The sequence below is a fragment of the Pinus tabuliformis genome, chromosome 7, assembly GCF_031772625.1.
Source record: "Pinus tabuliformis cultivar Carrire ecotype Pingquan chromosome 7, CPIR1, whole genome shotgun sequence".
Lineage (NCBI taxonomy): Eukaryota > Viridiplantae > Streptophyta > Pinopsida > Pinales > Pinaceae > Pinus > Pinus tabuliformis.
The window spans coordinates 1,715,726,012-1,715,745,666 of NC_142293.1; positions in this window are offsets into that span (position 1 = coordinate 1,715,726,012).

Below are 19,655 nucleotides of genomic sequence, written 5' to 3' on the forward strand. Positions count from 1 at the left end.
TCTTTGTCATGACCCTGACCCTTGCAATTCACACACCACACTTCTTCACGCATTTCTGGTCGAGTTGTCCTGTCCTGTTTCAAACTCTGCATCTCAAGGCACAATTAAACTCCCAAATTAGGATCCTACATCAGGGTCTCATGTAGCCTCATAGTGATCTCTAAGGCCTCTTCTTGAGTTGTTATCTTCTGTTGCGATAGCGCACTTCTTAAATGTGGTAGTAGTGAAGCTACAAACCATTCGCGATGTTGTCCATCTATCAAACTCATATTTGCTTCGTGAATCATACATTTTAGCCTCTGATCTGACTCCCATGGAGTCTTTCCTAGTAGCATTGTAATCTCTTTAAATCCAATGATCAATTGTGCTTAAGATTTAGGCCTACTAAATTCTCTATTTAGCACTGCTTGGATATCCGCGACTCTCGAATTCGAGTTATCATTGGAGTACTTAATATACCAAGTCAACACGTAATCTTGCAGGGCACTAACCAGCGTCGCTTTCTTTATGTGGTCATCTGTAACACCTTGTGCTTCCCATACATCCCTTACAATGAACTAGAATTGGTCTGGATCCCATTTCCCAAAACTTTGAACACAGGGAACTTCAGTGTGCTTTCCATATTGAATCACAGTGGTGGTGGAGTTGATATGAGTGAAGATGGAGATGATGGTAGTGAAGCTAGTGGTGGTGTGGGTGGAGATGGTATTTGCAAAATTCTTTACCTTATCAGATGGATGGCACTTTGCAATGAGACCTTCATGAGCTCTTCCTCGTCCCCTTGTGGAGGTCAAATCAAGGGGCTATTCTCTGGACCCTTATTTCCTTTGTTCTTGTAGACCTTTCCAATTCACGTATCCCTGAAAATCAAGGTAACTGCATAACCCTATTTTCACACAATAGCATTTTAATCCAAGTATTCAAATACTTCACGTACTTACCTCACGGTCCTTTGAGAAAACATCACTCCGCCTCGCTATAGCTGACTGAGGTTTCGACCGTGAAATCTGTAAGGAATCCTCCTATAATACGATTGAGCCAACGATCAACAACGCATGTGATCTTATCCTCCGATGCTTCCAGTCTCCGTACCAACTCTGTGGTCCACGCAATAGGACCGTCACATTTCCACCCTCCTTGGCTATCTACTAGCTTCGTGATCCACTCATATAGCTAAGTAGGCAAGGACGCGAAAAGTATTTCATGGATCTCTAATACAGGTATTTGTCTAGCCAATCTCCTTTTGATAGTCACGGGTTTCTATCCTCTTGTGCTGCGAACTCATGAATTCTTCTGTCCAACCAACCTTCAGTTAAATTCTTAGTTGGATTCCAATGATACGACATCAGACATCTCTATGTAGATTCTGGTCTTGTTAACAAAACCATTTGTTTGCTTATGGGGGCCTACCCCAGGTTAAGAGTTATTTAGACAAACAAATCCCTACACTACTAGCCCTTTCGGCATCAGCTCGCGGAGCGCGAACTGAAGTCTCACCGGAAGCAGTATGCGGGGATGCTGGAACCACGTTTCTACACCCTTGAGATGTATGTGATGTCGATTTAGTCCAACTAGACCTGCCTTTGCGTAGGTTGCTTCGCACACTATTCGAACCTTCAGTAACCTTGCGAAGTGGCACAATCATCTTTCGCATAGCCCTAACCAGGGGCTCAAATGCTTTCACACAGCTATGGCAACGATCTGCGCTATTTCCTAACCTAGACTGAATATATTACTTATCTTCTTTAACTGATCTTAGTTAACTTCGCAAAAATAGATATTCTATCTTGCATTAACTTAATCAACAGAATTATACACATTCATGCATCATATAAGTATTAAAAGTGAATTTCAAACCCAATATAACAGATGCACAAAACAGGAAATAAGTACGCAGAATTAATAGAAAACTTCTCTTTATCAATACTTCAACTAGTTACAGACTTGACTCACCCTGCGCACTTAGATACAGGGGTCCACGCACTCAGCTATGGACTACAAGGCCTTTATGCACTCAGTTGCAGAGCCTTCTCCTAATCTACGACCCAAAACTAGACTTTACCCCTCAGACTTATCTCACATACCTCTTATTGATTCTTCGACTATGCTTTTAAAGTACTTAGAGCCTCGCTCTATTTCTACAATCCCATGGTCTAGAGACCATGGGTATATCTCTATAGCTAACATTACATTATCAAAATTAAGGACAAACAACCCTATGACTATTTAATGAACTACGCACTCCGTGCCCACAAAATGTGGATTGTTTACATCAGAATTACAAAATTGACCAAAATTTGGGCTCTAAGCCCCAAAACTTCCCTTGGGGGTCCTGTGCCCAATAGTGTCTCCTAGATTTGAGCCTCGTTTTTCAAGTGCAGAGCCCAAGTCACTACCCAGAACTTAATGACACATTCAGAAATGAAATTTCACAGCAGAGAAATGATACATCTACGATAAGATTGACAAGGGATAGACTAGATCACTACTAGCCATGACAAGGATTTCATCAAACATGTCACAAATATGAAATTTATAACTTTAAACAACAGATATGATCAAGTCTAGCATTAATTAATCCAAATGAAATATTTTGATAATATTGTGTTCCCCATTTGGTTCTAAATGTGGTCTTAAGTCGATCATCTAGATGTACGAGAATCTGATTATAACCTAAGAATCCATCTAGAAAAGACATTAACTCTGATCCTGCAACTGATTGTAGTATATGTTCCATAGGTGGCAATGTAAATTTTTCCTTCTAACAAGATTTTTTGAGATTGTGAAAGTCTATACAAATTCGAATATCACCATTCTTTTTCCTGACTGGAACTAGGTTAGAAACCCACCTTGAATGTCTGACAGGAAAAATTATTTTGGCTTTGAGAAGTTTATTCAATTCAGATTTGATTTGATTTTCTAAGTTTGGGTGAATCTTTCTCAACTTCTGTTGTACAGGTTTTTCATCGGATATCATAGGAATGGTATGTTGAATGATGGAAGTATCATATGTCTTAAGATCTTCATAATTCCAAGAAAAAACATTTTTGTATCTCTTCAACAAATGAATAAAGGCTAATATTTCATTGGGTGTAATACCAAGACCCAAATTAATATTTTGAGGTTTAAGATCAGTTACAAGATTAACTAACTCAAACCTCAAAGTTGAACTTTGAAGCTTCGAGTTAGTTGGTTTCTTGAATCTGTCCTTAAGATCATATAGATCTTCCATCTTAACCACATATTTAGGTATGGAATTTACACTTGTTTCTTGCTTAAGCTGACTATCGTGTTGATCTTCATCTATTATCTGGTCATCATAAGAGCCTTCAGATGTTAGAAAATTTATGATATCCATATCATTATTAAAAACTCGCCAACTAGTGATGTTATCGGGAATAGAAGGCCTAAAAACTTATTCTATAGAAAATCGATCAAGACTATAATCTCCTCATGGTATGAGCTTGGATGCAACATTAGCCACAAGATTGGCACTTGCATTTTGAAGTCTTGGAATTGGGGAAATATTAAATGCTAGTAAATGTGAGGTGAGGTCCTGGACTAATGATTGATAATGCTTTAAATGTCCAAAAAGACAATGAATAGTGTTCTTCACCTGTTTGATTACAATTTCTGAATCTCCAAATACATGAAGGTATTTTATATCAAGGCTTATGGCTTTATATAACCCTTGAACTAATGCTTCATATTCTATATTATTATTCGTGCATTCAAATTCAAGTCTGCATGCCAACATAGTTTTTTCTCCTTCGGGGCTAACCAAAATGCAACCTGCCCTGGCTCCATCATTAGATTTAGATCCATCAAAAAATAATTTCCAAAATAAAGAATTTACTACAGTTTTATCTACAAAATTGATACATTTAGAAGAATCTGTTTGAGAATAATTTTTGATTTGTGATGTAACAAAATTTTCCAAAAAGGGTGATGTATGGGCATTAAAATTGCCTAAAAATGATTCGACTGAATAATTTCCAATGATATTACTACTGTATGTGATGAGCTCATTTTATCCTTCCAGTTCTATGATGATATACTTTAAATGTTTCTCACGGTCGACCCTTATTTGATTTGGCTTACCATTATAAGGAAGCCACATATGGGACCAGTTTGTTGTGAAATAGCCATGAAACTTTTGAGACCAATCCCTACTAAGGATCAAACCATAGAATTCAGGGATATCGACCACAAGAACGTCAATCACTTGACATACTTTCAGGTTTGATGAGAGTCTAATGGTAACCTGATTGATTTCTCCTATGACTTCGACTTGAGATCGATCTAACTGTACAATGCGAACAACAGATTTCTGGGGTTCAACATTCAATTTTGCACAAACAATTTTTGGTAAAATGTTGGATGAGGCTCCAGAGTCTACTAAACAATTGTGAAAATTCTTATTTAAGGCTTCAGAAGCCAAAAGAGAAGGAGGTGTATGAGATTTAGATATATGACCTATTAAAGCAACATGAGTTGAAATCATTTTGTTTGATGAAGTACTGGGAGGTCTACCCATTTCTTGAGCAGCCTAAGAAATTACAACAATAGGAAGAGGAGAAGTGGGGACTGCTTTTAATTCTTTGAGAAATAGCTTATGTTGATGTTTTAGCTTGCTAAGCTCATGGAATGTGATATTAGCTATAGTCTTCTTCATGTCTTTGATGATGTTTTATTCCATATCATCAGATACTAGTAGGGTTTTAGTTGGAGGTGAAGAATTGGATTGAGGAGGAGTCGTTTAAGTGTATTTGGGAGAATATTTCTTACCTATTTCTTTATCTTTGAGAGTAGGAGTTGATGATTTATATCTTTGATTCATTTGTGGCAAATCAGCAGTGATCTTGCTTCTGGTAGTGACATGTAATGCTTCCTCTGATTCTTCATTACCTGACAAAGGAAGAATTGAATCCCACATTCCTTGTACTTCAACTATCTCTTTGTCATCGGTTTGTACTTCATTTCTTGACACTTCTTCTTCCTTCACATATGATTCAGCATTTGATATTGTATTTGTAGGTTTAGGATCAAAGGGGGGATTTATTTTGTAAGGTCTTAAAGATTTCCTAGAAGAAGTCTCGGCTACTTGCTTTTTAACGTTGACCATTTCATTGGACACGGTTTTAAGTACCTTTCGCAGACCTTCAAGATCGAAGGGATCTTTAGGTGCTTTCTTCTTAGATTCATCCCTGAAAGTGACATTCTTGGATTTTATTTCTTCTAATTCCTTCTTCTTCTCTAAAGCTAAAATGTGTTTTTCCATAGTTGTAGCTTCTTTCATGTTTTTAGCCAAAGTTGGTTTGGCAGCCCTATCGACAAAAATAGTTGCATTTGAGGGAAGAGCAGAAATGTACCATTCATTTTGAACTCCAATGCTTGGCTTGGATGCCACTGGAATTTTGTTTAATAATTTGTTAAAATGGGAATTAAAGTCCATAATCGGATCTTTAGATTCAGCCTTTAGGTTGGAGACATAATTAAGAAGAGTAGTTGTTGAATGTGTTGGCATTATGATGCATGTGTTGTACTTGATGGCAACCCACTTGCAGTAGAACAACTCACTTGTATATGGTAACTAGATGAATCTGTGTAACTAGCTGAATCTATAGGGGAGATATCAGATGTGACAAAATGCATGGCAATTGTGTTTATAGATGTGAAAAAATGCATGGCATTTCAAAGGAATCATTTAAGAAGTAATATGGCAAATTAGAGTGTAACAGGTCTATTTAGATGTAACAGGGCATTGGTACAAAATAATAGGAAGATGGAACTAAGTCTTCTAATCAGAATAAAGAAGGTGAAGGAAAAGGTTGATGAAAAGCATTTTAAGAAGTATAGGCAGGTCCTCTTAGTGAAAACAACATATACACACTGGTCCACAAAGTATGCGTATACACGCACTCCCACAGGAAGAAAAGTGTGTACATGATTGGAAAACCAAGGTTTTGGTCGAAGGTATTTGGTTTGTTGTATTGACCCTAGGTATTTGGTCCGAGGTATTTGGTCTGTGGTATTGACCCTAGGTATTTGGTACAAGGTATTGGTCCTAAGTGGTTTTGGTCCAAGGTATTAATAAAGGATTTAATTATATAAGGAGGAGAATATCAAGGGGTAAAAGTACAAATAATGAATATCTTATGAAGTTTTAGATCAAAAGCAAATATGCATGTTATGGGTTTCTAATGCTTTGCTTGATCTGAACTAAGTATGCACTTGAGTGTTTGATGACGGATGAGATCCAATGATGCATCAGAATCATAATGACTTATCATTATGAGATATGATAATGGATAGGCTAGATCTGATTGCTAATGCACCTTTTATCCTTTATAAGTGATGATCTAGGTATGTTTGAAGTCTGGAATTGCATCGAAGTTATAAGTAAGTATTTGCAGATCTATACGTTGGTTTGCTTTGATGAAGTTGCGTATACAGGCTGGTTCAACTCTTCCAAGTAGCGTATGCAAAAGAAAAGCTTGATGTTCAAGGATGACTGATCTATCATATCAGTGTTGATGTTTCACTGTTGTTTGTCAATGATGTCTTCTTAGATCTTAAAGTAGAACTGAACGAATAAGGAAATTGAGTCTGATTGATTGATTGATTGCTAGAGAAGGGTGATCCTTGTTTCCATCTGTTTAGAACTCTGTAATATGACAGTAGATCTTCAGAATGTCACTGGTTGGTACAGTTTGTGGTTTAGAGGTTTTATGACTCAGTATCTTTACAACTATACGCATGTTCGGAAAATGGAAGTAGCGTATACACACAGGTTTTCCTGATTGAATAAGCATACACATTCTGAAACATGGCTTTTGAGGTTATAGTTAGTTCTGGTTGTTTATACAATGTTCTGTGTTCATATCTGTGTACTGATTACAGTAATATTTCTATTCCAATTGATTGGTTGAATTTGATTAAGTTTGAATGAATGGTTGATTCAATTGTTTCAGAGGTTCAATGATTGTTTGATTCAGAGGTTCAGAGGTTTCAATGATTGATTGTTTCAGTTATATCAGAGATTGATGATTAGGTTTCAGTAATTGGTTGATGCAGATGTATTTGATGGTTGTATTGTAGTGGTGATTGATTTTGAGCTTCAATGTTACTAATAGGTCCAGTGTGAAAATTGGATGAAACGTGGTCTTAATATTGTAGTATTGTGTACTAGGAGTATCCAGTCTGAAAATTCATGGAACGTGGTCCCTGGAGGATACTGAGGGTTGGAGCCTTCAATGAGGAAGCTAAAGCTTCCTATCAGGCATGGCCGGTGATTTGATCAAGGGGTTGGAGATCCCTTCCAGTAGTAGCTGGAGAACAATTGAAGGTTTTAGCCTTCTATAGGTCGGAGCCTACATACTAGTAAACATATCGACCACTACAAGAAGTAGGGGGTTGTAGCTCCCTTCCAGAAGAAGCTAGAGAATGATAGAATGTTGTAGCCTTTTGTAGATGGGTGCCTACATACTGGTATGAGTCTACACCAGTACAATATTGTAAATAGATTTTCTTATTAAAAGAAGAAAGAGGTGACAGCAGCAGGTGGTTTTCACCCACATTGGGTTTCCACCTTAACTCTTGGTGTTCATGTGTGTTGCTTATGTGTGATGGTTTATTCTGTTATTGCTGCACATGGTTACTATGTAATGTAAAATAAATAACTGATGTACTAATTAAATATCAAAATGTAATGAATTAAATGAATCATAAGTTCACTATATATACGCTGGTTTCCTTAATAACAGTTGCATGCACATGCAAGTTATGATTATGGAAATGAAAAAGTTATTGATTTGTAAATACTGATTCACCTCGCCTTTTAGTATTATTTCCAACAATTGGAATCAGAGCAGGTCCTTTGGAAAAAGCTTGATAGCTTGAAGGAGATCTGTAGTAACAATGGGAAAAAACTAAAGAAGAAAGCACCCCAAAAGAAGAAGACATCTCAAAGGAACTATGACAGTGGGAGAGACAATTGGCATTTATGTAGAAGCAACTCTTCAGATTCAGAATCACCTCAGAATGAAGATGAACAAGAAAAAGAACTATCAAATATGAATTTTTTGTCCTCTGGTGATACATTTCTCTGTTTGTTTGAAGATAATGTAAGTGATCGCGAAATAACTGAATTTTATTTTATGGGTGAAAGAGAAAGAAATCAAATAGAGGTAGAATTTAAATAGCTCATAAACACAATTAGAGATCAACAAGATCTATTGGAAAAAAGGGAGTGTACCTACAAAGAAGAGATTACAAGGTTAAAGGCTCAGTTAGAGGAAGGAAAAAAAGCAAGGAAACAATATGAGGAAAAGGAAGATCAAAGTCAAAGGCTGCAGGATGAAGTGACATCATTGTGAAATGAAGTGAATGGAACAGACACAACAACCGAGGAACTTGTAGAAAGAACCAACTACTATGAAGGTCTTCAAGTTGTGGTCGTTTCTCTAAAAGAAGATCTCAAAAATTCGAATAAGCATAATGAAGAACTACTCCAAGCATTTGAAGAACAAGAAAATGAAGTTCTCGAATTAAGGCAACAAGTGGAAGAAGGAAGAAAAACTGAAGAAATCATGAAGAAGAAGTATCTTGAAAAGGAAGAGCAATATCAGGTTTAGGTAAATATCCTAAAAGGTAAATTGGAAGAAAAGAATAAACTTTTACGATTTCAATATAGTACTAATATTTTGGAAAATATTCTTAGTAGTCAAAGGTCTCCTATCATTAAATCTAGTCTTGGTTTTCATGAAACTGTCGAAGGTGAATCTAGTTCACAACATGAGGTAGGGAACTCTAATGGAAAATTTGAAATGCTCAACAAGGGGATAAGAGGTCAACCCCATCAACAACCAAGGAAAGAAAGACTTCAAAGAAAATAATTTACTCCTAACCATGGAAGTGATAATCATTTCTTTTCTCTAATGAATAATGTTGAATGTTTTGTATGTCATAATTTTTGACATGTTGCAGCAAGATGCAGAAGTAGAATTGTTCAAGCTAATAACCATCACAAAGAAATATCATCAGCTTCCAGGTACTTTAATGGATTTTGTTTTTCTTGCAATATGTTTGGTCACAAATCCATTGAATGCTTTAGAAGGAATATGAAACATATAAGATGTTATGCTTGTAACAAGTTTGGGCATACAGAAAAAGAATGCAGGAGAAAATTTCAGCCAACATACCAAAAGGAACAACATCATCACTCTCCAAGGTATGGAAGAAGAGGGAATTATAGACCGAAAGATGTGGAATAGCTCAGTATACAGACATAATAGACTCAGAAGGAACTGAAAGTATGAAATTTCAGTGTCATAGTTATCATACGCAGTTATCATGAAGACAAGTCGCGTATATGTTGGTTTGATGATGAAGCAGGGGGGCAGACTCACAAAAATGATTTGATATGGTTCAAACAATTATCAATTATCTTTTCTATCTTGATTATTGATGACCATAGTATGTGGATGTTATTTAGAAGTGCTTTTGATCCTCATAATTTGTTCATGACTTGATGTATATCTAATTCATGATGATGCCTTTATATTTCTTACTAATATATCCAATGATCAGACCTGATAGTGAATAGGTGGCACAGGTTCAGGGTGAGAATATGTTATGTTGCTAATAATGCATTGTTGGCATTATGTCTTTGGTACCTAATGATTTTTATCAATGGTGATGATTCTTATATGGCTAAAGTGTTTAAATGATACATCATGCTATGTTGCGGTTATGAGTTGCCTATGATGACGATACTTGTATTGCTTGGGGCTGCATAGTTGTTATTCAGATCATATTTATGGGTGATTGTAATGACTTTTTGATGATACATACAGTACATATATGATGCTTACATGGTGATCTTCATAAGGACAAGGAGAAGTACAAATATTGAGTACACAGCTTCATTATTTGATGATGATCCACTCATTTTTTTCATGCTGCTATCATCATGCCTTCAAAGATGCATAAAGTTCATATGGTGCAGTTATGATTCCTATATTTATTTGCTCTCACATGGTTGAGGATCGTTTTTATTGATGGTATCAAGAAATATTGAGAAATGACTATGAGCTCATGGTTTGCTAGATACATATTTCTATCTCTTTGATGGATATATAATATGCTGGATACATGGATGATTACTTAAGTTGCATATTGATAAATATTGTTGGTTGGCCAAGAGAATGTTGTTATTGCAGGCATGGCTATTTGAAGACATGGATATTTGGAGACATGGCTTTATGATGATGGCTTCTTATTTTATGATGATAATTTTGATACTCACACTTGTTGATTATCATGGTTGATGCTTATCAAATGTGGGATGTTCCCTAGTGATGATACATGGTTGATATATTGAGGGCTCTCGTGGAAAGATCATGCAGTTCTTGATGATGATGTTATGATAATAGATAATGACTATGGTGTTTTCACATACATATGATGTGAATGATTTTGTGTTACTGTTTGGACATGGAAGGTTATGATAAGACTCTTTCTTCTAAGGAAATGAAGCAAGTTGATCTTGATAAGATCAAGAGGATGAGTTGATATCTATATGTGGCATACATTGTCACAACTTGATGATATCTACCTTGTCATATATTGAAAACTGATGATGAACATATACAGGTTGCTGGTTTGGATGTTGCTAATAGATGCTTAAGGAGCAGATCATATATGGTGTATGATATTTGTTAATGACTATCATAGTCTTGTTTAGATCTTTGGTCTCTGTTATAAATGTCATGTATACCATTCGATGTAAAGTTCATATAAAGACCCATGATGTAATAATTTTTCTTTGTCTGTCATAGTCTTTCGATGAGTCCTTTTTGGTCATATGATGTAATCTTTACCCCCACTATGCATGGGAAGGATGATGTAATAATTGCTATATTTTAGTCATGTATAAACAACTGGTATATCCCCACTTGGTTGGGAGATTGATGTATGTATGAGTCATTGGTGATAGGAAGGTCAAACTCACATAGTTGAGTTATAGAGTCATGTTATTCTTTTGGAAAATATTTTTTCAGATTCTGCATGTGCTCAAGGGGAGCATGGATGGTTTAGTGCATCACAACATGTACAAAGGGGGAGTTTAATTAGAGAATTTAGCATGTGCCTAGGGGGAGCATGATCAATATTCAGTTGTTCAGATATGAAAGTATTCATTTTGGTCAACCCTTTGCCCTTGATATCAAAGGGGGAGAATATCTTGGTCTGCCCTTTTCCCTTGATGTCAAAGGGGGAGAGTATTTTGGCATTGCTTGTTATCTCTAATAGTTTCTACAGCTTGTAGTAATCAACACCAACATTGTTGCCATCAAGTCCAAAGGGGGAGATTTTTTGCATTATGATACATGTGTTGTACTTGATGGAAACCCACTTGTAGTAGAACAACTCACTTGTATATGGTAACTAAATGAATATATGTAACTAGATGAATCTACAGGAGAGATATCAGATGTGATAGAATGCATGGAAGTTGTGTTTACAGATGTGACAAAATGCATGGCATTTCAAAGGAATCATTTCAGAAGTAATATGGAAAATTAGAGTGTAACAAGTCTATTCAGATGTAACAGGGAATTGGTACAGAATAACAGGAAGATGGAACTAAGGTCTTCTAATCAGAATAAATAAGGTGAAGGAAAAGGTTTATGAAAAGTAGTTTAAGAAGTGTACACAGGTCCTCTTAGTCAAAACAATGTATACACACTGGTCCACGAAACAAAAAGAGCGTATACATATACATGCACTCCCATAGGAATAAAAAAGTGCGTACATAATTGGGAAACCAAGGTTTTGGTCAGAGGTATTTGATCTGTGGTATTAACCCTAGGTATTTGGTCTATGGTATTGACCATAGGTATTTGGTCCAGGTATTGGTCCTAAGTGGTTTTGGTCCAAGGTATTAACAAAGGATCTAAGTATATAAGGAGGAGAAGATCAAGGGCTAAAAGTACAAGTAATGAATATCTCATGAAGTGTTAGATCAAAAGCAAATATGCATGTTATGCATTTGTGATGCTTTCCTTGATCTGAACTAAGTATGCATCTGAGTGTTTGATGATGGATGAGATCCAATGATGGATCAGGATCATAATGACTTATCATTATGAGATCTGATAATGGATAGGCTGGATCTGATTGCTAATGCACGTTTTATCCTTTATCAGTGATAATCTAGGTATGTCTGAAGTTTGGAATTGCATCAAAGTTATAAGTAAGTATTTGCAGATATATACGTTGGTTCTCTTTGATGAAGTTGCGTATATAGGCTGGTTCGGCTCTTCCAAGTAGCGCATGCAAAAGAAAAGCTTGATGTTCAAGGATGACTGATCTATCATATCAATGTTGATGTTTTACTATTGTTTGTCAATGATGTCTTCTTAGATATTAAAGTAGAACTAAATGAATAAGGAAATTGAGTCTAATTGATTGATTAATTGATAAAGAAGGTTGATCCTTGTTGCCATTTGTCTAGAACTCTATAATATGACAGTAGATCTTCAGAAGGTCACCGATTGGGACATTTTGTGGTTCAAAGGTTTTATGATATAATATCTTTAGAATACGCAGGTTGGGAAAATGGAAGTAGCGTATACATGCAGGTTTTCCCGATTGAAGGAGCATGCACATTCTGACACATGCATTTTGAGGTTACAGTTAGTTCTGGTTGTTGATGCAGTTTTATGGATTCATATTTGTGTACTGGTTATAATAATATTTCTATTCCATTTTATTGGTTGAATTTGATTAAGTTTGAATGAATGGTTGATTCAGTTGTGTCAGAGGTTCAATGATTATTTGATTCAGAGGTTCAGAGGTTTCAGTGATTGATTGTTTCAGTTATATCAGAGATTGATGATTGGGTTTCAGTGATTGGTTGATGCAGATGTATTTGATGGTTGTATTGTAGTGGTGATTGATTTTGAGATTCAATGTTACTAATAGGTCTAGTGTGAAAATTGGATAAAACGTGGCCTTCATATTGTAGTATTGTGTACCAGCAGCATCCAGTCTGAAAATTCATGAAATGTGGTCCCTGGAGGATATTGAGGGTTGGAGCCTTCAGTGAGGAATTCGAAGCTTCCTGTCAGGCATGGCTAGTGATTTGATTAGGGGGTTGGAGCTCCCTTCCAATAGTAGCTGGAGAATGAGTTAAGGTTGTAGCCTTCTATAGGTCAGAGCCTATGTACTAGTAAACATATCGGCTAGTACAAGAACTAGGGGGTTGTAGCTCCCTTCCAGAAGAAGCTGGAGAACGAGAGAAGGTTGTAGCCTTCTGTAGGTGGGTGCTTGCATACTAGTATGAGTCTGCACTAGTACAATATTGTAAATAGATTTTCTTATTAAAAGAAGACAGAGACGACAGCAGCAGGTGGTTTTCACCCACATTGGGTTTCCACCTTAAATCTTGGTGTTCATGTGTGTTGCTTATGTGTGATGGCTTATTCTGTTATTACTGCACATGGTTACTATTTAATGTTTAATAATGAACTGATGCACTGATTAAAGATCAACATATGATGAATTAACTGAATCATAAGTTCATTGGATATACGCTAGTTTCCTTAATAATAGTTGCATGCACATGCAAGTTCCCTTCACTGAAGTAGCGTATATAAATATGATTATGGAAATGAAAAAGTTATTGATTTGTAAATATTGATTCACCCCCCCCCCTCTCAGTATTATTTCCAACAGAAGGGTCATCTCTAAACTTGGTTAGGAACTATTCCTTAAATGCATTCCAACTATCAATAGAACCAGATGGTAATGAAAACTACGAGGATCCTACTTATCCTTGAAAATTATAAGGGAATCATTGTACAATTGCATCTTCTTCTACAATTCCATTTAGATTTATGGAAAACATGAAGTTGTTTATATGTTCTTCCGCAGGAAGGCCATCATCAAGATTGAATTTTGGCAACCATTTCAATGGATGAGCAAGTAATGGATGAAATGGTCCTGCCATTTTAACAGCTCATGGATTTTTCCATGGTGTTTGAGCGATTATGGGTATCTGTGTGGAAGAACATGTACTAGTGGTTGAAGGTGATTGGGTAGAGGAGGATTGTGCTCTTGTACTTGTGTAAATCACAATCTGAGATGGTGAATTGGATGATTGAGTTTGTGGTGATGATGAAAGAATATCATTATGAGTTTTAGAGTTTGTTTTCTTAGTTTTCCTTCAAGGAGGAGGTAGAGGAAATTCAAATGGATGAATTCCAAATTTTTCACTCTATGATCTAGTTAGTTTTGAGAGGAAGGAAAATATGAAGAAACACTGGCTTGAGATAATTCAAATTCTTCTTGAGACAAAGAAATCCCTTGTAACTTGTGAATTCAAGACTGAACTTTGGGAGTTTTTGCAAAATAAGGTTGATCTAATTTCCTTGGAGAAACACTAGTGGATTGTAAAGCTTTCTTCATAACGTCACATTTAGGATTTGGGGATTTGGAATGTGACCGAGAAGTCAGAGGTGATGGTGAGGGAATTTTACTCTTAGAATGGCTTTCTTATTTAGATTTTCTTGCCATTCATAGTCAGGCCCTCCTTGTAGCGCCAAAATGTTGAAGCCTCAAAATTTGCGACTACAACATGGGAGATAACCACCCAAGCCAGACCTTAAAAGAAGCTCCTTTTTCTATTTGATATAGTGGATCCGATTGGGGATAATGGGACCAGTTTCCCAGAGAGGATTGATTTGATAATGTTGTTGGGGTGATATAAGATATAATGGAGAATGATTCAACTAAGTATAATCTAATCTAAATAATAAACACATGCATATATATTAATCTAACATTATCTGACTATAAATATACCTAGGAATAAACTAAGATATGCGATCTACAAAGATGTCTCAAAGAAATTGGTAATAAAGATCATTCAACTGCCAAAAGAAATGAAATCATTAATGATAATTGTTTTGGATAAAGACAAACCAATTGAGAAAACTTTATCGCATATAGTAACTGTTCACGTATTTAATATAGAATCAGAGCTGAAACATCATACAAAAGTGCAATAATGTAGAACTATAACTCAGATTTTCATACATAAAACAATCAAAGAAAGAGTATTGCTAATGCATAAATAAAACACGATCATACGATAAAAGTACCATATATGAAAGGTCCTGCTCATGGGCTCAGCAATATTGATCCACTTTCATCCAATCAAATACACTCTAAGAGTACAAAAGTGCAATTTCAGTAGAGCATGCTCTATATTCAAGAAAAATAGATCATGTTCCAATAATTTCATCAAAACCTTCCCAAAAATACAGAAGTGTAATGTCTTGAAAAGTGTTTTTGATAAAATTCTGGACCCTTCTCTAAATGCATGAGAGGGGTTTAAATACTATAATACATGCCTAAAAAATAGATTACTACAAAAAAAGTTGAGGAGGTTTCAAACAAACTTCCTTAGAGTAAGAAAAAATAAAACTAAAAATAGAATTAAACTAATGACAAGCTTCTTTCAACTTGAATTATCTTAGTCGGCTAACTTGAATTATCTTAGTCGGCTAACTTGAATTATCTTAGTCGTTCAAGTTGAAGAATTCTCTATTCTTTTTCTTTTAGTAGCAGTTGTACTTATGTTGCTTTATCAATGGTTGACATGGTATGGGCACCTGCAAACTGTGACAACTTCATAAGGTTTTCTGATGGGTCAACCAGAGTGTCTTTCCACACAACTTCTATTGATTCATTCTCTAGAGTTGCAACAGCCATGGTGTCTAATTTCCTCTTCCTTCTTTGTCTTTTAACCTCAACCTTATGAATAGGACTGTAGAATATATCTAAGCGCATTATTTCTTCAATTTTTAAGACAATTGCAGAAGTAGGAAAAGTTGGAATAACCTCAATATCTTGAGTGTTTGTAGCCCCTTGCTCTATTGTCTCTGGATTTTCTTTGCACTGAGTCTGTTTGGGGGTCTAAAAACCTCAAGACTTGTGCTTGTTTGGAGCTTTTGATTGAATTTCTCTCATTCCTTGTCTAGGTCAATGACTGAAATCTTCCCTGTTTGATCTGAAGTGGAGTTGACCTCTATCTGTTTCTTGGCCCTAACCTGTTTGGCCATTTCCTAAGTATTTCCTTCTGTATCTTTCTCAGAATATTTATTAGGACTCTCTTCTCCATTCTAAGATTGTTCCTCTGACTGTTCCGACTTGAGAGTTGATTTCTCTTACGTTTCCTCATCAGAATTTTCCTCTGAACTTCCCTCCAAGCTCACGCTAGGAGTCGGTTCTATTATTGGTTGAATTAGTAATAGGTACAATGGGACCCTTAACAATATTTTATTCCTATATACATTAAAAACATCAATATCATCTAGGCTTAACTATAATGATGCTAAATGTAGGACCTATGCAAATGATTTGACTCCTTGAAAGAGGTCATCAAATGGGTCCTCTTCATGAGTAAATTGTATGACTTTAACAATGGTGGTGAAGTCTTTAGCAACTTGATTTACGTCATATTGTCACCCTAGAACTGTGGCCAATTTTAGAGATACAATATTCTCTACTTCTTTCATTGTGTGTCCATAGTCATGTAGTGCGAAAGTGCCACATTGTAATAGGAAGGTTACCCAAATGGCTTTTGTCTGCTCCCTCAGGGATATAGTTAAACCCTCCCCTGCTGTCTGCTAAGCTATCTCTCTGGCCAATAGCTTGTCTAGAACATAATATGGGAGGACATGTGGAGCTGAAATGCTCCCAAAAAATTTGATATAAGTGAATGTTTCTTCACTGAACCATCTTGCAACGAGAAATATGTCTATCTTAGCTTCTTCGAAAATATTGGGGGTCGTTTTATCAAAAATGTTTTATAAATATGTAGCATAATACCATGGCAGATTTTGTAAAAATGGGAATTGAATTGGGATTCCGACAAGATTTTATGGTACACAAGGATGGGGAGAGGGTTCTGTAAAATCCACTTCCAACCCATGTTTCGAAATTGAGAGAAAAAAATGGCGTCCATTACATAAGCACTCATATAAAAAGGGGGAATAATTCTTGAGGAAATACTTCTCTTTTGCCTATATTCCCTAATAGCCATAGCTAAATTGTCTAATAAAATCTGACTCCAATTCATAATCATTGCGTTAATTGCTGCATCAATTAATGGAAGCCACTCTATAGAAAATTTGGTACTATCAGATTTACCAAATAATATACACATCATCGCAGTTGCGAAATTATGTGGGGTTGAGAGGGATGCAATTGGATACATACCAGATTTCTCCCATTTGAATTTTCCTAAGCCTGACCTCTAGGTCTGTGTAACATCCAATGGGTCCTCGTTCTCTTTGGAAAAATGCTCAAGGAAATATTTGTCATAGAGCTTTTGAGGCTCTAGTAGATGGTACATCTGGCGCAATTTGTCTGGTGTGAAAGACCCCATGACCTCATGTCTTGCATAACTGAAAGTTCTATCTAAGATATTCACATCATCAATCACCCATTTTACCATATCTATGTGTGGTAATATCTTAGGTCTTGCAGCTATTCTGTGTAAAAATGAACACGATGCCTTAAAGTAGGAAGTGTCAAATGATTCTTTGGCATTAGTTGTTGCCTCTGTTTCTAGTGGTTTGCATTTCTCTTCTTCTAGTAGGTTATACATAGCTTCCCATGATGTGGTTCCTCCATATTTGTTCCAAGTGGTATCAACGAAGAGTGGTATCATGTCCGATTTCTTAGATGTAGTATATTTTCCCTTCTTCCCATGTTTTCAAACATTGTTTCCTTCGGAGGTTCCCTGAAATTGAACAATAGAAGTTATCGAATAAACACACAGAGTAAAAATGATAGTGAAAGTGCAATGATACAATTAATTCTGAAAGGTGACAAGGAAGAAGCTTTTATTTCGAACATGCAGATGAAATATATGAAATCACGTTGAGACGTTTTAAGCATAAATGCCATTAAAACTCATTAAATACACACTAAGATCTTTTATTATTTCCTTTATCATTCGTTAAGCCATTACATCGCAAATGTGTAAGAAAAACTTCAAGTTTATTAGTTTGAAGCACGCAATGTGATTATGTGATTTCGATAAAGTTTATTGCAATATCGCAACATCGCAACATCACACTTTCAGTTATGCGTTATTTCGAAGTTATTTAAATTTTGCGACATGCAATGTGAGAAACGTACCTTTTATCATTTTTAGCACATTTTACTTGAATGAATACTTATTGCATAAAGTAACCTTTTACTATGCACAAGACCTAAGCTAAGTTATAACAATTATCGCATACTTCCATCGAGTCTGGGTCATATCGCATTTCGCAACCTTTCATGGTTCACAAGATTGGCCTTTGTGTAAGTGCCGCAATGCGATGAGTGTTCGACTTGTTATTTTTCAATATTGTAAATTGTGTATTCTAAAGGTTTTGCTTGTTTTTGCTTTTGTGGATGCCGCTATGTGATTGCGTTGGGTACTTTATGTTGTAAGAAATACTTTAAGCCTTAGTTTTAATGAAAATTTTAATGATACCATAAGTCTATTACGATGGTTCCTCTTATCGCAATTCACAGATCTCAATTTTTATTTAACCTATGAAACACATGATCCAATGGGGGAGTTGTTGAATAGTACAACACATTGTTATATGGATTTTTCTTGCAAACATTTATCATTTGAATTTCTATAAATGGGTAGGTTTTTATCAGGGCGATAATATTCCTACTCCTTTTATGACATTTAACCAAACTGGATTTCCATCGAATATTATTCAAGAGGTAAGATTGTCTACTTTCTCGTGCTTTCAATTTCATATGAGAAATTTGTAGGTTACTTGTGTATCTTCTCGCCTATACCTGACTTACAGTATTATTTATCTTGGTTTCTGCAATTATTATTAGCATCTCTGTTTTCGTGTCATTAACATCCTAGTTATTTGTTAAGTGGGATAACAAGTTACAATCCACAATGTGTTTAGTGTCAAAATCACTTGTTTTTATCATTGTACTTGTTACAAGTATGATATTTTCTCTAGAGAGAAGCATATGTTGTAGGTTGTACTGCTATACAACAAAAACATTGGTCCCTGCTCTCCTGCTTGGCTCTCATGTAGTTGGGGCCTATTTCTTGGGGGATCATTGTCTGAGGGTGGAGTTCAAGTCACAGGATGGGTTCATGGTTGCTAATGTTTTGGGGTATCCATATATCTTGTGAATAATCCCAATGATTTTGTCACATATTGATTCAAGAAACCATGTGCATTGGAAATGCTTCTTCTTTGTTATCGATATGTTCAATTTTGTGATGTTTTTGGATACACTGATTGATGGGATTGAATTTATAGTATGTGGGCTAATTTGTGATACAAACTTTCTGATATTGTTTCAAATGTTGTATTTTTGAGCTACAAAATGTAGGATGCTCCTCCCCCACTCCAATACAGGTGCAATCATGGCTTATTTCTATGCAAAATTAGGACAAGGTATCCATTGCCAAAACAAGTTTTGGGAAAACATTAAGTTATCTTTTACCTACATTTATTCATCTTTGACACCACTGTAACAACATTCATATGGGCCACAGTACTTGTTTTAGCACCAACATGAGAGATTGCAACTCAAATACAAGA